This window comes from Eschrichtius robustus, chromosome 13 (assembly GCF_028021215.1).
Source record: "Eschrichtius robustus isolate mEscRob2 chromosome 13, mEscRob2.pri, whole genome shotgun sequence".
In the NCBI taxonomy this organism is placed as follows: domain Eukaryota; kingdom Metazoa; phylum Chordata; class Mammalia; order Artiodactyla; family Eschrichtiidae; genus Eschrichtius; species Eschrichtius robustus.
The window spans coordinates 79218520-79226511 of NC_090836.1; positions in this window are offsets into that span (position 1 = coordinate 79218520).

The following is a 7992-nucleotide window of genomic DNA, read 5'->3' on the forward strand; positions in this document are numbered from 1 at the left end:
ACAAATGTAGAGTCAGATCTCATTTTTGTAAATATGTGTGTTTGTATACATGCATTGAAAATCTAAAAGATGTTCACTAAATTGTTAACAACTATTACCTTGAGGACTAGGAGCAATTTTAATTTTTCTTTTTATTCCATTTTGTAATATGCAAACCTGCAAACCTGTAATAAATTTATATTACCTTTTCTTGGGGGAGGGGGGGGCTGTGCCGCATGGCATGTGGGATCTTAGTTCCCCGACCAGGGATCGAACCCGAGCCCCCGCAATGGAAGGGCGGAGTCTTAACCACTGAACTGCCAGGAAAGTCCCTATATTACTCATATATTACTTTCTATATTGAAAAACATTCAAATATTTTCTTTTTGAAAAAATAAGAATCTAAACATACCATTTGTAGAAGCCATATTATCTTTTAAATTTATCCTGAAAAAGTACAGATGAAATTAAAAATTTAGCTGTGAAAATATTCATTGTCATATTAGCAAAATAAAATTTCGAAGAAAAAAGTCCAATAATACAACATCGAAAGAACTAATTAAATGATATCCATAAGGTGGATATTTTGTGATCGTAAACATCATTTCATGAAAAAAGATATGACATGCAAATACATGTACAATATATTATTGGGAAAAAGCAAGTTACAAAACAATAAATTATAGTGTGACCCTATTTTATAGTTCAAAATTACACAAAATGCATTTATGCCTAGAAAATAACCTGGAAGAATTTAACAAAAGGGGGTGGGATTACAGATAGTTTTAATTTTTTTATTTTTATGTCTCTATAATTTTTTAATTATCCCACAATGAACCTGCATTACGAATGTAATTTTAGAAATAAGAGTTGGGGTTTTGGGTTTTATTGGGGCTTTCTATCTTGTTTAATGTAAATATAGATGGCTCTGATTGGGATTTAGGACCTTTCCTCATTTTTGCTATCTTATTTGAGACTGCTTAGCACTTGGAGAAAAGTAGCATTTGTAAAGATTTTATAGTCATGACATGAAATAGACTAGACTAATAAATGTGTACGTTTTAACACAGAAGGCAGAGGCAATTTCTCAATCATCATATTGAGTTTCTTAATGAGTGTTCATTTATTCATCACTGAGTGGCAGATAATTCTCAGAGATTGCTTCTATTCTAATAATGCCTCTACAGAATCCTGTGCTCCTCACAACCATGGTAACAAAAATTCTTTGAGAATTCCTACTTGCAAACTTGGCAGGGTGCTGGAAAGCAATGGAAACACAGATACACATTCTAATACAGTACATTATTTCACAGTAGCTGTAATCTTTGTAAAAATCATTGTCTTCTCAAAAAATTAAAAATAGAAGTGTGATCCAGCAATTCCATTTCTGGGTATATATCCAAACTAATTGAAAGCAGGGACTGGAACAGATATTTGTACATCCATGTTCATAGTAGCATTATTCACAGTAACCAAAAGGTAGAAGCAACCCAAGTGCCTACCCACTGATGAATGTATATGCATGTGTGTGATGAAAAATGTATTTCATACTGTGGGTCATGGTCAAAAATGCTTGAAACCCCTGTGTTAAATTGTATGTTCATTCATGGAAATTTGAAAAACTAGAATAAATTATAAATTAGTTAATTAATTTTTATTAATGTATGTCTAATAGCAATCAGCAAAGCCAGAAAACATGGTGGCATGCAAGCCTTAGAGTTCCTACTTTATTACAGCCCTTTTCAGAAGCATATTCTTTCTGAATTCACTTCAATACCTCCACAGTCTACATAGGATTTCCAACTTTCTTTCCCTTGTTTTAATCACATATAGACATACACTGGACCAAAGTACCCTTGGAATCTAAGTAGGAAAGGATATGTTTAGTCAACAAATAGTAGATTTCTTGACTATTTTAATCTACTTAAGTAAACAAAGATTGTTCTTGCCCCTCTAGCACTTTAAATTTTCATGCTTAGTTGTTGATGTGCCTATGAAAATCTTCTCAATTTCTTGACCTTTTTCAAGGGTCAAGAAGAGGCCCAGTGGGGACAGTGTTGGAGGTCAGCCCAGGCTGAAGCAGACAGCCAAATGACAGCGCATGGAACTATGGCCAATCATGTCAACAGACCTGATTTTCCAAGAGAAGCTAGAAATTTCTATTTTTATGTGCAATCTCCTGTTGTTAAATGTTGGCAATTAATTCAAAATAATTTTAAACACTTTGAAGGACAAATAAAATGTGTCTGCAAGCAGCCCAGTTTGTGACCTCTTCTTCCAGAAGTCCGCTAGATAAGACAACAATAACTATCCTTCAGAGCCTCCATAACTTCACCCCATTCTCACCCCCACCCCTTCCTCACCCCCAAATTAACTGTTCTCTGATCTGAGTTACTAACACAACTTATGTGTATCCCTGTTACAGTGCTCATTACATTTTATGATCGTTTTGTTGTTGCTGTCGTTGTTTGTTTTCCTACATATCCATCTACCTTGCTAAAGAAATTGTGATTTAATGTTAAACCCTGAGCTTGGCACTCAGGTGGAATTTGAGAAAGTCAGTTTGAGTCCCAGCTCTGACATGAGACAACTTTGGGCAAGTCACTTGACCACTTTAGGCTCAATTTTCACATCTAAAATATGAATTGTTAATAATAATGGATAAAATGGTGCCTGCATTATTAGCTGTAGCAATAGAGATACAGTGAGATAGCTTCAGTCACACCTTCCCACAAGGCCTCAGGAAGAAACCTTGAGTGTAGATGGACTTTTTTTTATTAATAATTATGATAATAAGTGGAATACTGAGTGCTTATATATTCCAGGCACTTCCAAGGTGCTTTATATGGTTCCATAAACTTCACAACTCCATGAGGTAAACACCATCGTTATTTATATTTTACCAGTGAAGAAAATAGGGCTTAGGGTGGTTGGATAGCACTTCTACTAAGTGGCAGAGCTGAAACCAAAATGTCCCACTGCAAAGCCCACGATCTTGAGCACACCCCTAACTCACAACAGTGCAAAGTCTCAGAACAGGGTCATTTCCTCAAACTGTGTGGTTCTGAAGGCAGTAAGATGGACAGACACATACACCTTTGTGTCTTTTATATTCTTTTTGTGAAGAAAGATGCTCTCATTCGTTTATGAAAAAAATCCATAGGGAGTGGCTAGACTGGATAGATGGTCGCCTGTGGGGACAGGGAAATGACTTTAAGATTTCTCTAAGGAGACAATTTGAGAAGTTTCAACAAAGGGAAGGAGAGGGCTTAGCAGATGTGAACCAGGAGCTTGCTCCAGCCTCCCAGCCCCAATCCCACCCCAACTGTGGACAGCTGACTATAGATGCTGTGTTGCCAGCAGGTAGGAACTGGGGCCAGGGATGGCAGCCTCCCCGGGGAAAGGTGGAGGCTGCTCAAACTTCAGATAAGCCCTTTATCTTGGTGATGGTAAATCTTGCCATTCATCATAAAAAGGTAAATATAGGAGCCCAATAGACAGCCATCAGCTAATGAGGGTTTACTTGACTAATGCAGTTCCTATTCGGTTCTCATTTGAAGCTTAATCCCTGGTGAGTAGTTGCTGTTTCTCACGTACATTTTAAAGGGTCTTAACACAAAGTGAGAGAGTGGCATGGACATATACACACTACCAAATGTAAAATAGAGAGCTAGTGGGAAGCAGCCGCATAGCACAGGGAGATCAGCTCGATGCTTTGTGACCACCTAGAGGGGTGGGATAGGGAGTGGGGGTGGGAGGGAGATGCAAGAGGGAAGAGATATGGGGATATATGTATACGTATAGCTGATTCACTTTGTTGTAAAGCAGAAACTAACACATCATTGTAAAGCAATTATACTCCAATAAAGATGTTTAAAAAAAAAATTAAAAAAAAAAACTTAATCTCAAAGAAAAAAAGGGTCTTAACAATGTCATTTCCAAAGGAGAGTGGGGGGTAGAAAGTAGGAGGTGGGGGGAATCATTCTAAACACAGTTTTCCCCTCATTGCCATTGTAAGTCCTTACCATTTTGTTTTAAATAACTGTGCACAAGAAATGGAAAAGAAACATCCTCAGAGACCTTTACAAATTCAGATAAACTTGTCTGGGACGTTTGATTGTTTAGTTTGGGAAAGCTGTTTTCACAATTCAGAGTGATATGTGAATGCAATGGCATGCCTGCAGCAACCTGGGAAGGCTTTGGGCAGATGACCTAGCTGAGGAGGAGCCAGCACGAGTATCCAAGGTTTCTATTTTCTAAATATAAAAATAGTTTCGGGGGTAGAGGTGGTCCTGCAGTAACATTTTGACCAATGCTAGAGAGATAAAAATGACAGGAGCTGAATTAAACCAGATTGACCCAGATGAGAATAGAAGGTGGGACTTCAAGGGGTGCCAGGGCCAAAAGGAGAGAATGTCCTCAGTCATAGGGCATAAGGTCAGAGGGACACCTAGGGTGGCTTATTGGCCAGCTTCAATGTCGAATGGAAAAAGTGTGGGTTGCTCCCAGCCACTGAGCACAACTGCCTTCCCTAGGGAGTAGTCAGATACTTGCCCAATAGTCTATGAGGTGACCCACCTTTTTTTTTTTTTTTCATTTTTTTTCAGCAGGAGTGAACATAATAGTAGACTGACAGCTTGAAACAGCCTAGATGACTGGCATTATAGGAGCTGACCAGATTATTTTGTAGAGGACATCCAACTCTGAACTGAGACTTCCTTGCTTCCCACTGGGTCAGTCTAATGTGGTGCTCATGCCCTGCAGTTTCCCATGGGTAAAAAATAAATGAAGAAAAGGGAAAAAAAAATATGGGTTTTGGGACCTAAGTGTTCCAACAATTAGGGGAGAGCATGGTGTCTGGGCTTACTTTATTCTCAAGACAAGCCTACGAGAGATGTGCTATTCCTTCTGCCTATGGATAAAAAAACTAAGGCACAGACTGGTTAAGTAATATGCCCCAATATGCCAATATTAAAAAAAAAAAAAAAAAAGCCTATGCGGCTCTGTAATTCAAATGTTTAAACACTATGCTGTACTGTCCCTCAATGAGATGACACGTGGAAAGTACTTTGACAGTACCTGCCCTATAGAAAGAGTTCAATATATATTGGCTAGTATTATTATTCTCCTTTTTATACAGACATTCATATTCCAGTTAAAAATTATCAGTTAAGTTTATCAGTTAATTAAAAAGTATTTTGAATAACAGTTTATCAAAGTATATTCCCTAGGAACTTCTACTAGAGTTAGGTAGTATCGTGGTAGCCATTCTCCAGGATGGCCCCCAATGATCCCAGCCTCTTGGAGGTCACATCTCTCTCACATTGTATCAGGTTGATCTGCATGATCAATAGGCTATGGAGGATGATAGAATGTCACTCCTGAGGCTAGGTTATAAAAGACATTGTGGCTTTCACCTTCCTCTCTCTTAGATCCCTCACTCTGGGATGGGTTTAGCTGCCATGGTATGAGTAGCCCTACAGAGGGACCTCCATGGCAGAGAACTGAGGCTTCCTGCCAAGAGCCATGTGAATGAACCACCTTGAAAGTGGATCCTCCCCCAGTCAAGCCTTCAGATTTCAGCAACCCTGGCCAACATCATGACTGCAACCTCGTGAGAGACCCTGAGCCAGAGCCACCCAGCTAAGCCACGCCAGGTTTCTTGACCCTCAGGAGCTATGTGTTTATTGTTCAAAGGCACTACATTTGGGGTTACTGTTAAACAGTGATACATAACTAAAACATGATCTCTTCCTGAAAACTTCTACCGACCCCCAGCATTTTGTAACCCCTTCTACCACAGCACTTGCTATATTCTGACCTTCATGTTTTCACCTCAGTCTCCCCTTCTAAAAAATGAGCTCAAGAACAAGCACTGATACGGTCCCTGACTTTTAGATTCCCAGGATCTAGCATAATGCTGTAATTGGTATGAATTTCAATAAGTGTATGCTATTAGACTGTACTATCTCCACTTGCTATATGTCCTCTTTCTTAAAAATACAGTCTATATTTCTTATTTTTCATGAATTCAGATTGTTCTTGTTGTCTAAACGATTAGGCCTGCTTTCTTTCAGCTAGTATTTGGTTATTAAAGTTCACACTAAATTTGTACTATCCAAGATCTTAAACATATCTTTTTTATTTTTACAATAAAAAGTATGTAATGTAGCACCATTCCTATGCTTTCAAAGCCACTCTTCCATTAGCCCCAAATTTTTCTTTTTGCCAAATAAGATCAAATACCTGGAGACAAAAGTAGTTCACCAATAGAAAAGGTAAAATAATTTCCTAGAAAATATTGCTTGAGTTGGCTGCACAATATCAGAATGTTGAGATTAAATTGGAGGTTTTATTTTTTTAGCTCATATTTAATTCATGGAATATACCTTATTGTTATTAAAGATATCAGTTAAATCTATAGTTCATTCTGCACTCTGACCCTTTAGAGACCAAATTTGTCATTTTTTTCCTAAAATGCTATATAAAACTTGAGTGATCAGTGACACTTATTTTGTATTTGTAAAATAAGAAACACATTAAAGATACGAACTTCTTAAGTAAAGGGAAAGCAGTCCACATCAATGCATCCCTCATCGTGGTCATTACCAAGGGGTCCACCACTTCTAGGAGGCTCTATCCTCAGGAAACAAAGGCCTGTCATTTCAAAGTTGTTATCTATCTTCACTCCAAAATATTCTAAAATCCAACAAAGGAATGGATGTCATTCCTGCCAATAAGTCTCCAGATGCAACTGTTCTGAAGAGAAGTTTCTCAGCTCTGGGTGACCTGAGGGTCATCTATATGCATTGACACTTCACACATTCAAAGTTGGGCGTGGGGGGTGGATCTTGGCATTGACACACAATGTAACTCAACAATAACGAACTTGTAGAATCTCACACAGAGAGTGTCCTCAGGTTATATCCCATTGTGTTCTAGCCTGGAGAAAATACCTAAAATAAAAGATGAGCGTTCATTGTATTCATCCAAGCAATAAGTTCAAGAGTTGAGGGTGAGAATAGAAATCATCTATCCCACACACACAGCTTGGAAACTGAGGACTAGAACTATCTAACCCTTCCCCTCCCCCAAACACACACACACACACACATACCCCTTACTTTCAACAATACATTAACAGAACTTACTACTCCACTGTCCTCATTATCATACCTTTAACTAAGCCAGAAGACTCTTGCCCAGGTAAATCACTCGACTGTGCATTATAGGAACTTCCCAAAAAGAAGTTTCACCTCTTCAACAGGAAGCATCAATAGTCAGTTAATACCCTAAGGATCTTCAAATTCCTCACCTCAAAATCCTTTTCTTGCTGCTTCCAATCCTAAATTATTGTATTATTATCCTTATCCAATCAAGCCCCCCCACTGAGGAATATTACTCCATAAAAAAGAATGAAATAATGCTATTTGCAGCAACATGGATGGACCTAGAGATTATCACACTAAGTGAAGTAAGCCAGACAAAGACAAATATCATATGATATCGCTTATATGTGGAATCTAAAAAAAAAAAAATGATACAAATGAACTTATATATAAAACAGAAATACTGAATCACTTTGCTATACACCTGAGACTAACACAACATTCTAAATCAACTATACTTCAATTTTTTAAAAAAAGCCCCCTCATTGAAAGAGTACCTTAAACCAAACCCAATTCTCAATAAAATCTGACCTTGCTCTTTCCCCTCAGAGACATCACCCAGGCTCTGCCTAGCTGGTTATCTGCCTTGCCACAGCAAACAATAAACATACCTTTGTCTTATCAACAGGTTGTATTGGTGATATTTGGAGAGCCAGCCCTTGACAAGTGCTTAGTATGGGTATCTGCCATTATTTGCCCCGCTAGATGAGAAAACCAAAACTCAAAGAAGTGGCTCAAAGACACACAGGAAGTGGAAGAACTGGGACCAGAATCCATGTCTGCCTACTCCCAAGTCTTTGTTTTTCCTTTACACCAGTGGTTCTCAAAGCATGGTTCCCCAGAC